This window comes from Tauraco erythrolophus, chromosome 6 (genome assembly GCF_009769465.1).
Source record: "Tauraco erythrolophus isolate bTauEry1 chromosome 6, bTauEry1.pri, whole genome shotgun sequence".
Lineage (NCBI taxonomy): Eukaryota > Metazoa > Chordata > Aves > Musophagiformes > Musophagidae > Tauraco > Tauraco erythrolophus.
In genome coordinates, this window is record NC_141470.1 from 18,794,293 (window position 1) to 18,814,388 (window position 20,096).

Consider the following 20,096-nt stretch of genomic DNA (forward strand, 5'->3'; position numbering starts at 1 on the left):
CCTTTTGCAATAAGGAGTATTTTATGAAAGAAAGAAATAGTTTCTATGGGTAATTGTGGTTTTTTTTGTTTCAGTATTTAGAAGTTGAAGGGTTTGTAACAATAGCCATTGGAGTCTTCCTCTCGTGTTTGGGTGATGGGCTCGTTGGAAGTTGTTCAAGTCCTATATTTACACCTTTATTATACAGCATCAGAACAATTTCCTCCTTGTCACTTTTCTGGTTGTCTAATGCTAATCAAATGTAACAATTTCAAAGGAAAAATTATTTCTGCTATCACAATTACTGTTGTGCATGAAGAGCTGCTTCTTCTTCCCTGCTTTTTATATGTTTACAGTAGGAGCTTGGTATTTAGGTGGTCCTTGCAAGCTTAATATTTGTCATTAGGGCTGCTGAGGAGGAATAGGACCTTGGCTTATGGTCTCAGCTAAAAAGTTGTGAATTATGATGTAAAATAAATTTTTGGCTTCAGAAAACTGAACAGCAAAATATGGTGTATGAAAGTTAGTTGCAGTATCTTGCTTACCCATTTTGAACTACCATGTCAGAGTATAAGTAACTTCCACTGTTAGAGACTTTGAAATTTTCAGAAAGCCAGCAGTGCACTTTCTAGTGAGTGTATCACAGCAATATCCTATTATTTTCCCTCCTGATCAAAATGTTCATATCTATTCTTGTGATACCAAATCAACAAGACAGTGTAGATGTTGATGTGAGTGCATGGGGCATCACATATGGGAAACAGCAAATCCTGGGAATTGCCTATATGCTATTAGTTTCTTGTATTTCCAGTTGTCATTTTCTTGAAAGATTCAAAAACAGTCAAGGCTAGACAAACCATAGAAGTGAAATGTAGTTCTTCAGACACCTGTTCAGTAAGGACACCCTGCAAAAAATACTAGAGACGCAGTGATTATACTCTGCTTTATTCCACTTCCATTCCATGGTGGTAAGATGAAGCTTTAGGTCTATCTGACTATTTCTGAAGCCGCCTGTGTGCTTTCTCTACTACTTTGCTGAAGACAACGTAGCTGCCTGATAGACTTCAGAGCAGCAAATATGCAGGACCCTTGGAGAAAAACAAATTATTCCATTTTTGAAGCCCCTTTTTAATATGCTTGTTGATCATCTTAGTTAATACCAGGATTGAAAACTTCTGCTGGGGAGATGGTGCCTGTCCAGAAGTGTTGCTGGATGTCTTGGTCTTGGAGAGGAACTGAGATGTTTCATCAGTGCTCTGGCTGCTTTCCAGTTACTCGTACCATTTTCATAGGAGCTGGTAACCTCAACAGAAATACCAACAAGATGATGTGCTCTAAATTTGTTGAAGCTTCTTCAGTTAATGAATGTCTCAGAGATCCCCTTTCAGCCTCTTTTCAGCTCCTACATCTTCCAGGTTTGGAATCACTGCTGCGGCCAGGCTTTTAGCTCATGCTTCTACTGATGGTGTATGATTATCTTGTTCAGGCAGCAGCTATGTCCTGGAGGAAAGGAAATCCTCCTTTAAATAAGGATAGTCCCTATTAAAAAGACTTACCTGTTGAAGTAAGGTCAGAGTGCAAGTAACAGAAAAGGTTCTGAGTACAGGTAGACCAGACTAGTTAAAACTGGTTGAGCTGTGATTTGTGACTTCATTTCTACTTTTAAAAGGTTATATCAGAATACTGCCTAAATCTATACCAGTTTGTACTCTGCTTTACTGTCACTGAGCCTTTTTTTCAGCTTCATTAAAGTTCATCTGGCTGTAAGAGTTTGTGGTTTTTTTTTTTGTTGTTTCGGTACATTAGGGACCATTTCATATCATCCAGTGCTAAGAGAACTTGCTTCTGTTTAATTCCTCAGTTTAATTCTTCTGAGGCTTATGCATTTTGACACTGAGAAGACAGCCTCCTAACTGTCAAAGGAATCATGCTCTGTGCCCTCTTCACCTATCCACAGGGTTGCCTGTGGATAAGTGACTTCATGTGCAAGGTGGCCTCCTGGTTACCAACAGGTATGAGTTACATGCTGTGGCAGGCAGGCAAGGCTCGGCTAGGTGTGACTAAAAGTCCTTAAAAAGCTGATTTCTGTGCAAGCCTTTTTTTCTCACTTGTCATGATTCTTCTCTAATGACTCGTGATGTTTTCTTTCTCAGTTCTTCTAGGAGAGAAAAAGCTGGACTGTAGATTCTTGTAGATAGTATTTAGTCTTTCTCCTTTCAACTTAATATTTTGTTATTTGTATCTCACTTGAAACTTAATTTAGAGGTTAAATTTTGTCCATCAGTGATATGTGTACTTACCAAAACTGCAGTAGGCTTTGGGGAAAAGCAATGATGCATATTATAAATGTATGATATTGGCTTTTTTGCAGGACTGTACCACTCAAATTGCCACCCCTTACATCTGTGGCCATCATTAAATGTGCAAAAGGCCAAGCTGTAACTAAACAGTACTTTATCTGCGTTGAGGTTGTGCCAGTGGCATAAATGAGGAAGACATCAGCATATAATAGCCTTCTGGACTTGAAAACGTTATGCCTTAGTCTGATCTGCCAACTCAGATGCTTATTTGGGAGAGCAGTCATTGGTGTTTCAGTCATTGGAGCTGATATTTCTTGTTTTCACCAGACCTGCAGAATGTTCTTTTTCAGTTACTTGTAGTGCATTTGCACTGACAGTTTATGAAGTTCATGTACATGTAACATCTTTGCTACAAAATATCTTGAAGAGCTGTAATCACTAGAGTCAATGATCAATTTGTAAGTGCTACAAGTAGTGGGACAGGGTCTTTACCCTTAATTTTACCAGTAAAGTCCTTTCATAGTCTGTACAGTTGAGAATTATAATTCTAAATTGAGTCAGGACCATTGTTTTATATCTGTTCTGGTCACGTTTTAGTCATCAGAATCTACTTTCAGACATAATTTGCTCTTATGCACATCATATGCATAATGACGCAGTGACTTTGTCCTTGGTGTCTTTTCCAAAGATAACGGCTTTTTCTTTTAATTTCTGTACAGTTTTAGGTGTTGCCAGGTTAGTTCTTCACTGTTTGGGTTTCTTCTGCTTTTTGGAGTCAGCAAGCACTTCTCTTTGATTTTTAAAATTTAAATATTAAAAGATCTGGCCAGAATTCCTGTGTAGCCAACAGTATTCCCTTTTTTTGTTGATTGGTTGTCAGTCAGATTTAAAGCGTCTAGGTGTGCTCTTTTTTTTTTCCTGTGTATATTCTCAGTTTCTCACTTCTTCCACACTTTCACACATCCCAACTTTTTTGTTTGTTTGTTTCATTTGCTGTCTTCTTCCTGTGCTCCTTTCTGCTTTGTATTACTTCCTGAAACTTTTGAAAAAGAGAAATGCAATACATCTGTCCCTTCTCTTCCATGGAGCAAATCTCCAAGTTTCCTGCTGAGGATTCTCACTCCTCTTGAAGCCCAGCTGGCACTCCTTCTCTTCACGAATAGCTCAAGAGATTCTATTCAAAATGTATTCAAAGAGGCCCCTTGGCCATTTCTTACTTGGGTGCTTTGTCCTCTCACATCTGATTTAGTGTGTGCTTACCAAGCAGAGTTCTATTCAGCCCCATCCATTGTGACACCTGCCTGATGCTCATAGACCGTTTTCAGCAACAGAGAAGTGGAATCAGTACCTCACCGCCCGCCAAGGACTTCGACAATCCATTTGTATAAGGGAAAATCTTTCTAATGAGGATTGATTCCTCCTTGTTCCTTTAGGTGCGTTCTTTCTTTTGTGTGCAGTAACTCACTATCTGGAAGATAGGTCAGCAGACTTCCATTTTTGAGATAAGGGTTTAGATTGAATTTGCAGCTCAGTATTGCAGCTCACTTGCTCTCAGGATATTATCATTACTTTGCCACAGTTACGGTTTTTATATGGATTCGCAGCAGCTTTTACAGGCGGGCTGAACTTCATAGAAACCTGGCTTAAAATGCACAGAATGAGAAAAATGCCTCTCTTGTACGGCTCCTGCTGAGCTGATAACAGTCTACAGGAAGACATCTATTTAAACAGAAATAAACATGCCTTAGGATGCTTGGATCCTATTTTCAGCTTTATTAAGCTATTTTCAGCTTTATTAAGAATGCTGTGTTTAATTTTTCCAGCATTTCCAGCCCCATTAATTTAGTTTACACTGCATTTGGATCAATTAGTGCGCTTGATGATAATGCACTATTTGCCTCTGCCTATTTAAAACAAGAGAAACAACAGGATGGGTTTTCAGTGTATTAAAGAACCTGGAGTTTCTCCAAAGACTCCGATTAGCCCAAATGGCAAATCTTAGAGGCTGGCCAAGTGGAAACAAGAATTCCATGTTGGGTAACTGTCCAGTGGATCTATTTTCTCACTCTAATGACTTCTCAACCCAATTTTTCTAGCAACATCTTGGCTTCAGGATTTCCCCCCGCCCAGTACGCATATTCTCATGAAGACTGTCCTTTACAGGAATACACACAAGTTAATAATAATAGAGATAGAGCCACAGAGTGTTCAGCAAAAGAGATAAAAGGAGAAGAAAAAGAAAAGAGAAAGACTGCTTCAAAACTGCAAGGATTTAGAAAGACTTCCTGATGTGATGGTAATGCTGTTATAAACAGTTGAGATCACGTTCAGCTTTCCTTTCATCAGTAAGCATCTTTACATTTTCTTCTTGGAGATTAAAACAGCCGGATATTAGGACAGGAGAGAAGGCAACCTCTCCAAACCTGAGCTGCATGATCTTAGTTGGTGCATAATCAAAACGCTAATATATTAGATTTCTGCTTCAATGGATCTCTGCAGCCTGCTGGATGTCATAAAAGGGGGGTCAAAGTTGTTCTACATTTTTGTATTTCATTTTTCATTTTAGAGAAGTGCTTGCTATAAAAAGCAAATGTAAGACATGAGTTTTATTACAATAATTTTCAAATACAATAGGGTATATTTAGTATTGTTTTACATCCTAATACCAACTGTTCCTGCCCTCTGCTCAAGAGTATTGGCAGCATCAAATTGTAGTTATTGATGTAAAGCAATGTTTGCAACAGTTTTATTTGGGATATATGTGTTACTGAAGTACCAAGGTGCAATATGTGAATTGTATCTGCCAGAGACTATGATTAAGATGATTCAACTTGGAGAAACTACCTCTATTTATCTTTGCTGCAAAATTATTTTGGAGGTTATTATGTTGTGGTATTGCACTATGATCTTTTGCTTTTTCATGACTGAATAGTATCACATTTTGCCTGGATGTTTTGAGTGTTTATTTTTCCCATGGGATGTCTTGTTTATTTGTCTTGCTTCTGGTCTGTCACAACACTTTAGTTTGAAGCAGATTACTTACAAGTTAGCACATGGTGAGTCTTGTAATCTCATTTGCTTCACCAAACTTGATATGCAGCTGAGAAACGTTCCTATTTCACTGAAGTGCCTCCTCAGTGGCACAATACAGATAAAGGTAGATATAAGTCACTGTAAAAAAATGTATTATGATGCTGGATTTGTTGATTTATTCAGCAATAACAAAATACAAAACAATAGGTGAATGACTTGGGCCAAATTCCCCTGAGTATCTAACTGATATGGAAGTATCTTAATCCTTTATGCTTCTTCTGGAAACAACGAAAATCAATTCTTCCTTAAGTATCTTTGTTTAACTTCTTAATGTCTTAAATGTGTATTTAACTGCCTTGATACTGGTCAATTAAGTAAATGTGGTTGTGGATCCTGAAAAAGCAGAGCTTGCTAATGGAAATAGCGAAATCCCAGTATTATTGTATCTGATACTCCACTGTAAGAAATGCATTGTCTTTATCTTACCCTACGGTTTTTGATGTTCTGCCAACTCCCTAGAGCTTGAGAATTACTGTGCCGGCTACCGTGCCATACAGACCACAATTTAAAAGGTTTATTTTGGATAGATGTAATAGTCTGTGGCAGTATGCTACAGGCATGGCAGTCTGAGAAATCTTGCCCTGTTGCTGACACTAACTATTCTGTGGATAAATAGATGACTTCAGACTCTGGTTGCCTTTCAGAAGAGAGAAACCACAAACCTGTCAGGCTGTGCACTCCTGTGCAGTAGATTTCTCTCTATAAAGGTTTGCTGCTGCTGTCCATTACTTCCCTTAAGCCCGTCAGGTGCCTGTATGATCGCCAGAACTCTGGCTTCATAATGACATGTCACCTCCTGAAATCTTGACCTGTCAGCTGTAGTGCAAACAAAAATGATACTCACTTTAACTAGATACTTGCTTTCTGCCCAGTGTGTTATTTTTATTTAAAGTTTTCTGTTTGTGTAACAACAGGACACCATTATTCTGATACTATCCAACAGCAGTAATATTGGTTTGCTGTTAATGACTGATTATATACACTGCAAGAGATTTTTTTAACTTTTGCTCTGCAGTATTATTCATAGCATAGAACACAGCTAGTAATTTTACTGCGAGATTTTTTTGGGGAAAAAAAAAAAACAGCAACAACATAACAATAGTGTGCATAAAGTTTCACAGAGCTCTTCAAGAAAGCATTTTTTTCCCCACAATTTGAGTTGTTTTGTCAGCATACATTAGAGATGACCACTTGATTGCTGCTCTGTGAAACCATAATTTTTTTTTTAAAGATCAAACCTTATTTGACTCAAAAAGTGTCTTTAAACAGAAATGACTTCTGTACTCAGCCAATTGTGCGAGAACATTCTAAGTTTAAGATTTCAGGACTTGTATTTTCTTTTCACTTGAATGAAGATGAAGTGATTTCAAAAGGTTGCTTTACCCTCTCTGCTGGAGTTAATATTAGTGAGGCAATAGAATACTTAAGAACTTGCGGTGCTGCTTCTTTGATTTTATTTTCTATCTGGTATTATTAGGTATGTTTTCAGCTTAGCACATGTGTAATTGGAAACAAGAATGTCTTCAAAATAAACAAAACTGTTGTGTCTGATATATGTCTCCACATTACACATCTATGTCTCATTCTTGACTTGAGTAATATGCTTTGGTGTTAAGCAAACTGTCATTTAGAATTATGTGTAGGGTACACTCTTTTCCAGTGAGGTGTATATATATGAGTATATATATGAGAGAATATACTGCAGTGTATTATGCTTATGATGATTTTATGAATCATGGTGTAGCATTGCTATATTTCTCATACTTGATAAGTGACATTTTCGTATGCATGTGAGTACCAAAATATTGTGCCATTGCATAGCAAAATACACTCACCTTTAGCATCATTTACACTGGACAAGTAAAATAAACATGACCTGAAGTAGTTTCCTTTCTAGTCGAGATTCTGATTACTCACAGTATTGAAATATTTGAAGATGCCTTTTCATCAATGTGTCAGTCTAATAATTTCCTTTTTGTTTTCACGTATTTCCTCCGTAGGTGTCTGTCGATTCTTGAACCTCAGTATCTTGAGCAAGCTAATTCTCACAGAAGTCACTCCTACTATTTGTGACTTGTTTCAAAGAACACATGCTTTGTGGAGCTCTTTTCTTGTGCTTTCAAGATGATACTTGTAGATTCAAAGAGTACATGTTCTGAAACTGATTTTAACAAAGATTTTAGTTAAACGTATCAAAGCTCTAGTAAGCTGCATTGGAGGGCATGATGTGAGTGGGTTAAGACTGAGTTTTTATAAAGTCAAGAGCTCATCATTTGTCAAGTCTGCTGTTACCAGATTGCAGAAACCGCTCGGTATGAAGAATATTGAGAACAGAAACATACATGTACAGAGAGTAACTGTTTTCAAAACTGCCTCACTCTGCTTTATAGAAACCAGTCACAGCAGGCAGCTGAAAAGCTTACAAATTAATCTTTCCTTCTTTCACATCACAACTTATATAAGGAAGAATTTCCACAAATCAAGTCATGTAACTGTGTCTTTATCTTCTTCCAAATCACTTCTTAAGCCTTATTGTTAGTACAATGTCTACCAGGGACTGTGCAGTGGTATGACTGCTCTGTGAAATCCCAAAGCCATTCATCTCAAAAGAACTGTGAAACACAAGCGCATGGTTTCCCCTGAATTTAATCAGGGAATATTGCAATTAAGTTATGTTCTCCCTCTTCTAAAATCTTCCAACACAGAGCAAATTTTTTTTTTTTTCAGGAGATGATTAAAGGGAGTGTTTAAACTAGATTTGGAAAGGAGGCTAACCTCTCCCAAACCAAAGGCTTAATTTAATTTTGTGGAAATTTTTTTAATATTACAATTTATTTATTTTTTAGTAGTTTATTATCTACAAACACTCTTGTAATTCTGTGCTTTAGGATGTGTAGCTGGGACACTTTTTGTGTGTAACTACCAAATGTATGTGAGGTATATATATGTTACGCACATGATCAAGTCTGCTAAGACCGTTGTTATTCAGGGAAGCATGATGTTATGAGCAAGTAGATGAGTGTGCTACAACAACAAAAATAAACTCCATAGTTTTGCTAGTTCCCCAGACAGCATTTAATGGGTGTGAATCAGTCTATTCATGATATCAGGGAACTGATACATCTGTTAAGAGAAGTGCATTTTATGCACCATAAAATTAAATGTTGCATTGCCAAGCAATATAGCAAGTATTCCTGTAGTCAATTTTTGCAAACTAAACATTGTAAAATGATATCGTAAGAAGGTGGTACTGGAAATCTGTTTTGAAAACATATTCCATTAGGAACACACACTGTACTTGACAGAAGGATTACAGTTGCCATTTATAGTGCTTTTTTTTTTTTCTGCATTAAGAATATACTGCGTACTGTTAGCAGACTAAAGCATAAGAAGGATATTTCACATTTATGTTGAACCTTATCTTTCTAAATGAATCCCAAGTACTAAAAAAAAAATCTATACGGCATATGCTCTGTGGTGCTACTGAAGCGCTATTAGCAAATTGTGAGGCAAACAAACACTATCTGCAGTGTTTTGCATTCATCGAGGAAAAAAAATCTTGGCCAGACACACCAAGTTTTAAGTACTGCGCTTGTGAAAAGTCCCAGCACCTTTAAGGCATACTTAATCCGTTTGTAGAGATTTTTCATTGCTTTGATTTCTTAAAGCAACGTGATGTTGTGATGGGGCCCGTACAGCAAAACACAGAGCACACTGGCGCAGGCTCCTTAAAGTGAGACTTGTCACCAAGGTGGCATTGCTCTCTAAGAGGCAACCAAGAGTCTAATTGCACCTTCCTTTCCATTTGCCATTCCCCAATACGTTACTACCCAGTGAGTTCTCTACAGGAAAAAAAAAAAATAGCAGAGAGGAGGAACAGGTGGCAGAAACTCAAGTCAGTGTTGTGCATGCTTTCTAGATATTAGCTAAAATGCTTTTTGTGAATACGTGTGTATGTACAGACACAAGTCAGCAGTATGGTCTTATAAACTGTGACAGAGATGCACTCCCTAGAATCTTGTAGTTTAAGAATTTAGGGTGTAAATTCTTAGTCACTGTGTAAATTGATATAGATTTACTAATTGACACTAGCAGAGACTGTGGCCTCTTGGGTTTGTAAAATGCTCTTGGCTCAGTCAAAGATTATACACACAAAGATTATATTTGCTTTTCTGCTCTTACTTGTTAAATGCGTTCTTTATTAAATTATATTTCTGTAGTTAACTCAGTTCTGAAAAAGCGCCGAGCAGGTTCAGGTTCTTAATGCGTCTTCCTCGCTGGGGGGTTGTAAGGCTTAATTTTTCATAATGTGTAAAAGCTTGAGATGAAAGGGTTTATGTAAAAGCAATGTATTATGATGAATATAAAGCTGATGGTGATGCATATCACACCTGCTGTCACACCTGCTTGAGCAAAAGCAACCTCTGCCTTTAGATTGAAATTTCTGTGTAACGGTGAGGACAATGTAATTTCTCAGTGCTTGTTTTTTCCCTATTGAAGAATCTGGTGACTCTCTCAGATTAAGCAAAATATTTAAGTTTATTCTCTTTTCTTATGGATGAGCCTTGCACTTCAGGATAAAATTTATTTGGTGAGGTTATTTTAGGTAAATCCAGATATTGAGATGAACATGTCTTTTGCCACTGGGTAAATGAAAATAATTGCTGAAAGTCTATGCTTTTTTGAGAAAACTTTGCTTTTGTAGTAATATTTTAGCTACTGAAAAGCTTTTTGATTTAAAATGCAGATAAGAACTGAGATTAATTGTGTCCTATTAATAGTTATTTGCATTCTCTTTTTAATCCAACAAATGCAAAGGTCAGAAGAAGCGTAGAAGAGTGCAAAAGTTATCCAGACCTAAGAGAATCCATTATTTAGTGTGGCATGTTTTATCAGTGTGTTTGAATCTCTTCTCCCCCCACCTCTCCAACCCTCCTTCATTGTTTTCTTTGTTACTCTTTCTTTCCTTTATATAAACTTGATCTGAATGAGACAGAATGCCCTGGGGCATTGCTGATAGGATATAGGGCTTTTCATCTCTTGATTGCCTTTCTTGGCAGAGTCTTTAGTGAATTCAAACCTTTATCTGTTGGAGACTGCAAGGTAAGCTAGATTCTGTAAATTGAAATTAACTCTTAATTCTGTTCCTTAATGGGGAAACGTCTATATCTAACACGGCATCTGTCTTGATAAAGAGTGAAGGCTGGATGGGTATTGTGGATGAGCTCTGAAAGCTTCCTGTACTGAAATCCTTCCTGTTGTGTGGTCAGAGGACTCTGATCTCTGGAACTGACAATTCCCATCCTTCTGGCCTTGTCAATAGAATGCAATTGTGCTTTGAAAAAGGTATTTTATTTTGAGTGGAGTGTCTTGACAGAATGCGTGAGATTTAAAAGATGATGCAAAAGTCCATTAGGAAATGTTTTTAGAGATACCACTGTAGCTGTTACTGGCAGCTTACCTACCAGAAGTATAATATTAAGACAATGAGAGAGAACACTTAAACTTTAGCGTGGTTGTTTAAAGACATACTGCTTAAGGTCTCTTAATGTCTTTTTAAATTATTTGTCTTTATGCATCCTTGATCCAGACCAGAAAAAAACATTGCCATTTTACTGCGTATTTTCTTCTTCTCCCTCCCAGTAATATCATCTTAAGACAGCTAAATGCTATCAATAATTCCTTGATTTACTATGGCATGTTTTGTGCAACTATCAAAACAAGCATCTGTTTTCAATTTCAATTGTTGTGCTTGCAATAAGGTACTAGCAACCTTAAAAAAAAATATTGCTGAATGTAAAACTGTAGAGGTTATGATTGCACCCAAACAATTACCTTAAAATAATGTTTTACTAACATTTTAGACATTTTTTTTACAGCTTATTCAACATTCTGGTATTTTTAAGAACGTGATTATTTGAGGATGCTAGGTAGCTTTTCATTAAGCGATATAGGGTAAATCTTTTGCACTGAGACACAATGTTTCTTACAGGAAAGTACACTTGTGTTTTGTTGGTGAAGGCGCCTGTCATGCTACAGGGTAAAGCAAGAAGAGTGAATTTAAAGACTGTATGTGTTACGTTCAGGTAGAATCCAGCTAGTCTTGTGCTGAACGTTGTCTATGGAGTGCGGTAGAATGGACTGGAAGGCCATACAGAGTACTGTAAAACACATATTGCTAGGAAACCATTCACGTCTAAATATTCCATATACTGTACTAAGGTCAAACAGACCTAAGATTGCATCCACTGTTTATTCTATTCAGTTTGGGGATTTTTTTTTGTCTTTTTTTTTTTTTCAAACGAATTCAATGGGATTCGAATCAAGGTCTTTCTAATGTTGTAATAATAGATCAGGCAAGGGAAAATGCTTCTATTGTGCTTCTGGAGCAGGCTTCTTCATCCTTAAATTAAGATTGATTTGGCATAACCGATTTCTAAAGAAACTGTGAGCCACAATATTGCAGCCAAAGTGGAATTAGGCCAGAAGTTTCACATCTTCTCTTTCTTGCTTTGTAATGATTGCAGTTTTTAGTAAAGTGTTCTTCTGTCTGATTTGTTTTGATAACTCCACTGAACTTTAAAATATATGAAATTATAATTTATGTGTTCATAAATATAAATTTTTACACTCATTTGTAAAAAAAACCAAAACCCCACAACCAAAGAAAATGAGAATAATAAGCACGTTGATGTGCAAAGAAAAACTCCAATAATATGATATGTCTTGTCATTTCTCAAAGTAAATTTCAGTTTGATTTCACAGTTTTAACTGTTGAATTGAATTTTGAAAGATGATGTTCAATTAGTTTGTGGAAGCAGTATTCTGCCCTACTTTGTCATGCTTAGTATTAGGTTACTAGACAGACAGCTGCAGTTGGCTTAAAATGGTGCACTAAAAATATTGAAGAGTCTAGCCTTGAGGAAGCAGGGCAGTAAAACGACAACACGAATATTTATTTAGCACAGAATCATCTGGGGATGTGAGAGATGCTTTAAAAAGTGTAATATATCACAGGACAAATTTTATTATATTCCTTTTGTCTCTTACTGCTTCTATTGATCTTTTTCATATACGTTTTAGAAAATTGTCGCATATCTGTCTTCAGAGCCATAAAATAAGCTTGACGTCAGTAAGTGTTGCATATATGTCTTTTTACCAATAAAGCAGAATGGGCAGATTCTGTCCACTTGGTATGCTTTCTGAATTAATTTAATAAAATATAGCTTGTTTGTTCATTAGAAAAGATTTTAGGTGAAGAAGTATTTATCAAAGTGGATAACTTACACATTCAAAAGCAAGTTCCATTATTGGGGTAGTACAAAGGAAATTATTAGTATTTATCACTGTGATTCATTGTACTAATTTTAAGGAGTTGATGTTTCATTTTTCAAAAAAATCCAGCATCTCCAGCCAAACAGCACTTGAGCTCACCCTGAAAACATCCAGATGAACGGCCTGCTGCTTGAGTACAAATGGCTACAGCTTGATTGCATATCAGTCAAGCAAAACACCAAGCACCAAGAGAATTTAACATCATATAGCAGCAAAAAAGGGCCCACTGCTAAGAGTTCAGTGCCTTCTGCTCAGCCTTCCAAATTCACCTTAATCTTGATTTTGCAAGTGTTTTATGGCAGATCATTGGGTACTTGAGAAGATTCACTGCTATGTCAGCTAAAATAGCCTAGTGACAAACTCTACAATTAGTTCACCACTTTGATAAATACTACATAGTATGCAAATATATACATGCACAAACTCACACACAGTATGTATGTATGCCTGTGTCCCATATCTTTGACATCATTTATTCCTGACACATTTGTTATTCTTTATAATCCTTCCAGGTACTTTTCTGTTTTGCCCTTTTTCCTTCTTTACTCTTACTGTGCGTTGCCTCTCAAATTTGAAAGAATTCCTTCGTCCTTTTCCGAGTGCTTTGAAAAAACCCTATCTCCAAACTTTAATTCAGAGATCATTGATCTTTGTTCAGACTTGGCTGTAAGCAGTAATTTTGTGCTACTAGGACTTGGAATTTTGACTACACTAGGGAGCCGTTACGCTAATTATGTTTGTAAAGTACCTCTTATATGCGAAATCTCTAGAAATACAAATCAGGAATAATAACTTAACAATCAGCTGTTAGAAGACCTGAGATTTACAAGCTCTTCCTGAACTGAGCCTAACCTTTGTACATACCACTCATAAAATCTGAATCATAGTTGAGGTTTCAAGCCACTCACAAAGGTGATGAATTGCGCAGCTAAGGATTTGTCTTCCAGTCTCGGATGTGTTCGCATCCTCATTGCCAGACTGACCCGCACTCCCCTTCCAGCTCCAACACATGGGATGAAAATTCTCCAGGACGATTCTTTTGCCCAAAGTTCATTCCTGCCAGATTTGTCCTTCTCTGACTCCAGCCAGCTGTAAAAGAACTCCAGTGGCATTTGGCAGACTTTGTGTTAAATAAGTTGCACCCTATATCCAGTGGATGTAGTTCACTGAACCAAGAAGAGTTTTGTACTTTTGTAGATGATAGCGTCACACTTGAGTACAGAGAAAAAGAGCAGAACCTCTGCTGCTCCCTTATTTTGTTGATGAGCTTTCCCTTCACTTCCTCAGCTGTCCTCTAAACCCGCCTCAGCAACTGGTATCTGATTATTCTGGTATTTGGCTTACATAGTTGGATTGTTATCAACCACGACCTTGTGCGTACTTGGCTGAGTAAATTCAATCAGCTAATGAAATTGTGGTCTTTCCATCAATTGATTATCAAATTGCTTGTATAGTTCAGCTAGCCCATCTCTTTTCCAAAGCTGCACATTTTTGTTTCTCCAGGCAGTCTGTGCCTGACCCTTTCCTTGCCTTTCCTGAATGTCCCTTTTTTCACTTGACTTGTTTATAGTCTTTGAGTCTGGCCTAATACCAGTGGATTTCATGGTCATTTTACTGACCACCCTGTTGAAAATAAATCAGTAAAAAAGCATTTCAAAAGTACAAGAGAAGTCAGTATGACTTCCTCTCTTATGCTGCCCAGTGCAGCAGTCGCAGACACCTGCTGATATACAAGGTGAACAAAGATGATGTCAAGAGAGGATGGCGCTTGCCAAGGCGGTGATCAGGAGGAGCTGTAGTTTGCATTTCGGGTAGGGAACACAGAACAGAGCAAAGCACCTGCAGTGAGATCCTGTGAAGGATGGATTTGCCCACCCTCTTTTTCTCCCTAATTTCCTGTACCAGTGCATAATCTTTGAGCAAGTAAAGGTGTCGAGTTGAAGTCCCTTTGAATTCCAGTCTTCTAGAAAACTGCTGTGGGTTTAGTTACAGGGCAGCATTGGCAGTATACCTACTGCTGTACTTGATCATGAAGAACAATTTATGCTCTTTGCCGTAGGTATTTAACAACTGCTGAGGCTGACCCATGCACGTGAGGCCAGCTACCGTCTAGTTTGGGATGAATCTGAGCACCCAGTACTTTGGGCCAAAATGCAGAAAAGCTGTAGGTTACTACATCACTACTACACAGTAGAAGCTGCTATCTCATATGCTTTCTGAAGGACATAGTCTCACCTTGAGCTGCATTGTTACTGCGACTGCAGAACAGGCTAGTGGCTACTCTGGACTGCCATTATCCTGACAAGCTGTGGAGTACCTCGCTCACAGAAACAGGCTAGTGGTTGGCTTTATCTGTGATAAACCTAATGTAATACTGGAGTAGGTGTAGTCTTGGCCTATAGAAGTACATACAGTATACCCTATTGCACAAAACTGTATTTTTGTTCTTTAATTAAGAGCAGCTCTTCCCTGTGAATATGGGAGGTGGGAGCTTGCATTTTTTTATTGCTATATTTTTTCCTTTTATGCAAGCTATGGTAAATTTTTTCTTTTTCTGCAGTGATGCTCCTTTTGGTACTGATGGAACTACTTTTCCAACACTTTTTTTTTTTTTTCTTGACTAAAGAACAAACAGGGAAAATCACAAGGGAGAGAAGAGCAGTGGAAGAAACCAAATGTATGTACTGCTAAGGCACTTGCTTTTGAAACTCTTCCATCTCTTTATGCTGTCGAAGAGGTCAGCTGCTTAGTAAACAAATTGTACAGCTGTTCTTAAAACATTGGTGTTTGTTACTAACTGATGGTGTTGAGATAAAGAGGAAACAGGGACTATCCACTTGATAGTTCAGTCAGTTGCTTTTGAGTTCAAATTTGACGATTTGGTTATTTTCAAATGGAAGATGATGAACCCTAGATGAATGAGGTGCTTCTATTTTAATTGAGTTTCCTTTTATGAAAAGTAATGGGCAGACAGGGTAAAGGAAAAAGAAGGGGGTACAGTATATTATATCTATGGTTCCATTACAGTTGGTAATTTTGTAAGCCTATGGTAACGTTGTAGTGGGTCATATATTTGGCTGTAAAAGTGAGGATTATGCTGTACCAGGGTAGCATCAAGAAATAGCCTTATTAAAAGATGCATTAAATAAAGATACTTCAGTATATGACACTTTATAAAATACTAATGCAACAGTAATATTCATGTTGTGATGGTTTATTATAGCTTTATAGAAAATCTAATTTTTGAGTATATCAAGAAATATTTATTTGGGAAGGTGACTTTTGTATCTCTTCATAGTAAGTGTCCTTCCTTTAAATTTGTAGGATAATTCTTGGTTTTGGTTTTTTTTCTCTATAAAAATATTTTTATATATTTATAAAAATTTTTATTTTATTTTCTAATAATTACTGTGTTACACTTGAAAGTAAGAGATATTTGTTCAACATAAGAGTTCCATGCTGTAGCACCTGCTTTCCTATAGTAGTGCAATGAAGTATTTGTACTGTGCTGCCATACGAAAATTAGAATAACTGAGGCAACTCTTTCTGCTCTGTAGGAATGGAGGCTGAAACCCAAACTATCCAGCTTTTCCTGAGTCTTGTAAGCAGAAGATCTAAAAGAGACTACAGTTTTCAGTAACAGACTGAGCAAAATATTTGAAGCTACTGTTGGTGTACCTCCCTCACGCAGGTGCTCTTGCACATTACTGCCTAGATTTAGGGAAGAACAAAAGCAACTTACAAAAACATTAGGCAGATTTCACACCTTCTGCTTGAAAAGGCTTTCCGTCGGGGATGTCCATAATAGCCTCATTGAGAGGGGAGATAATTCTATTTAACTGGACAGGGGAAAAGAAAATCTACCCCATAAATACGTAGGCAGGGGGTATTCATCTTGTGCGTGTCCGGGACCGTGGTGCCAAGTTTGTGGGTACTTTCATGCTGCTCTTTGTGGAACTCTGCACTGAGACTCTCCTGAGCGTCCACTGATAAATCCAGCTGATTTATCGTTTTGACTGTTTCCGTTCTCTACAGACCTATCATCAAGGAGAACATACAACAAAAATAAAACTCCTCCTCTGCAGATAAATTATGTTTGTTTGGGAAAGATATTTTATGGTAAAGGCTTTTACTTAGGAGGAAGAAACCCACTAGCTTTAGAGGTCTGTTCACTTTGGCAGAAGCCTCCTGAAATCAATAGATTCCGTTTCTTTTACGTATGGAATACTGAATAAGACTCTTTAACGATGGAAGTTTATCCTCATAGACTTTACCCTGATGACATCTTCACTTAATTTTCCTGATAAAACCTTTATTGTGAATTCAGTAACCATTGTCCTTTTTAACAAGTTTGCTAGCCTGCAAATAATTTCAGAGGCAGGATCTGTTTATGGGAATACATTAGCAAAATACGATCCAGCCACAATTTATCTTTCTTGTGTTAACATTCTCTGAGTAGGAGGGAGTCTGTGATCAAGGTTTACAACTGCCAATTCTGTGGTATTGGTGTGTCCCCGTCCCCCTCTCAAATAGAGTTTAGATTTTGAAGGGTCTAAACCACAGTGGAAGTCTTAGATCCAGCAGCCCATAAGACGTATAACAAAGCATAAGTACCAAAGCAGGTAGTTTCATGAGAGCATGGGCACTCCAGTTGATTTACTATTCAGTTGCTGAGCTGCTCCCTGTTGGGTCCTCTTATCCATAAGGCATAGGTATAGCAGCAGTGTAAAGTTTTTCCTTAATTAATCTCTTGTGCTAAGGGTGTAAAAGAAAAATCTCATTGTTGGAAATGAATGAATTTTGATTAAATGTGCTAAAAGGCTTCAGCTAGAGGCAGAACTATTAGAGAAAACGGTTCAAATAAGTTGTTTGGTAAAATTGCTAGGAATTGAAACTGGGTTCCTATTATTAGAGATATTGAGCATTCCTAAAATTCAGAGTAGTGCTCTTAGTACTGTGAGATCTTTTTCTATCAGTTAAGGAACGTTGCCTTTAGATGAACATTTCGAATTTTGTAACTATGTTCCGAGATTTGTAGTTTTGATGTTCCTACTTTCTGCAAGCCTACAGTGCAGGAATTAAAGGGTTTGTAGAAGAACCATCTGGGGAACAGCGGTATAATCCTGGCACTCTTCCTTGAGGTTTTCTTTTCTTGCATAAAAATATAAGAATGAACCACCTCCCTCAAATTCGCCAAAGCCTGAGCAACAAAGACAAGCACAGTTGGTCTGTATTGCAGAGGCCTTTTCAGCTTTTGCAAAAATTGAAAAGGAGAGTTGAATTCTTTCCTTCTGCAGCCATTGCCCAGCTTCTTCCTCAACTTCATCCTCCCTCCGACATCCGAATAACATCCTAGTGCCTGGATGCCTCCTCATGAACTGGGCAGTACAGAGTCACTTCTCACACAAACCTGTAGTACAGCAATTCCTCAGGGTGTCCCTGTACAGATACTATTTTTTTTTTTAAGTTTCTAAGATGTGACATGTGAAGGATAGGGCAATTTCAAAATGCTTGACAAGTAAGCGCTAGCATGTTTGGATATGCATATAGGAGGTGCGTTTTAATGCGGGTGTGTAGGAAGAAATAGAAAGAGAGAGTTTTGACCCGTGGCAGGCATCCCAGTCTTTCTCTCCTAAATGTGAGCAGCATGCTTAGGTGTGCCTGTAGATGTCAAGACCTGGCTGCCGCACTGACATAACACAGTTTTTGCACTAATGAGAAAATCTTTCACATGACCAGCCCTGTCTCGTAAGCCTTTCTCTATTAGTAGTCTTAAATGAGAACAGAAGAAAACAGCGCCTTACCAAAGAGACCAAGGAATAGGATTTATTGTAAGAAACACACATTTCGCATTAGCAAGTTGGTAGTATCGCTTATGGTGGCAAGGAAAGTGTGTGAGAGCTCTAACGGAAGCTTTTGTGCCCATCTATCCCTATCAGATCTAACAGCTTTGAATGGACACTCATGATTGTTATAGACAATAAACATTTTCTTTTTTTATGCCCTTTATGACTTCTTTTATTGTAAGAGCCCTGTGTAGTTCTTTCCCAGTTCAATGTGGCATATATTGTGGATAAACCATTCACTTTTTTACCAATGTTTTCCTTTTTTTGCCCTTTATATCTGCTCTTCCACAAATTCTAGTTCTTTTGATGTCATGCGGAAACTTATTACTACTTCACAAAAATCTCTGCTTACTCTCTACTTCAAACCAGAAAAAATGTAGATGAAGAATTTAACTTCCACCTTCTCTGAGAATGCTGAGACTAGAAATGAGCAAACGTTCTTTCAAGAGCTACAGAGGGAGTTTTTTGAGTCTCATCACTTTTTTGTTTTATATTTTCCAGCTATATTTCATACTAGTACTTTCAGCTTTCTGCACAGTTGTACTTTTCTACAAATATTTACATGCAAAAAGTCACAAAATGCTACTCTTAAACTGTATTTCTCTTTTTCTCATCAGTAGAAATTGATTGATTTCAGACTAGATATGTCTCAGAGGATTCCCATACGGAGTGTGTGTAGTGTTGAGCGGGAAGTGTTACTAGGCAAGAACCATGCTTTCTCCACACCACTGCCTTGCGCCAGTCACAGGAGCGCTTATGATGTTCTACTGCCAGCTTCTCTAAACAACTTTAGCGGCGTTCTCCCCATGTTATCGTCCATAAAACAGTATGGCATGCTTCAAATTAGCATATTTACATATCACATATTTAGAGAGATCCATCTATCATTTCAGTCAAGAGATTATGTGCTTTTTTGCCTCCAAGTGGTTAATGATTGCAAAAGATCCTTTTTCATGTTTAGTACTTTATTCACTTTATTTTTCTTTTTAGTGCATTGGAAAATAAATCTTAAACATTTCTTCTGTTATCTAGCATTTTAAGCCTTTCCATAGCATTTGTAACATCTCTTTGCCAACACTCCATCTGTGATTTTAGCTTGCAGGAAACACTTTGCAATTCTGTTATTAGCTTAGATGCAAAGCTGCTGTTTAAGTATTAATAGTAGCTTCCCTCCTAAGTGCAGTCAAACCCTCTGAGTAACTTGTGAATTTCAATAAATATCTAGGAGAGGGTGAGGAGTGTGTGTGGGTAGGGCTTGCTCTTAGTCTTAGCAAAGGTCTCGCTTGAGTTAACAGTGCAAAATAGATCATGTCCTGGTGCTTGCTGTTTCCTTTCCTCCTCTTACCTCAGTTCCACTCCTTGTACACACACAAGAAACAGAAAGAAAAAAGAATAACGTTAAACTGCAGGCGTACTTCTTGCACAGTTAGTGGGCTTCCTGCTAAACCTGCTCTAAGTGAGAGGACCACTGCACAGTGCTCGTGAGAAAAGATGCAAGATCTGTCATTTATTTCAAATGCTAGTTATTGGACAAATACACTTC

The 20,096-nt window shown here is 37.6% G+C and overlaps 1 protein-coding gene across 1 annotated transcript in view; it reads left to right on the top strand.

The window, feature by feature from the left end:
* The window catches only part of NELL1 (neural EGFL like 1), a 299,689-nt gene that overhangs the window by 209,778 nt on the left and 69,815 nt on the right, over positions 1 to 20,096 (top strand). The gene's annotated exons all lie outside the window — the stretch shown is intronic.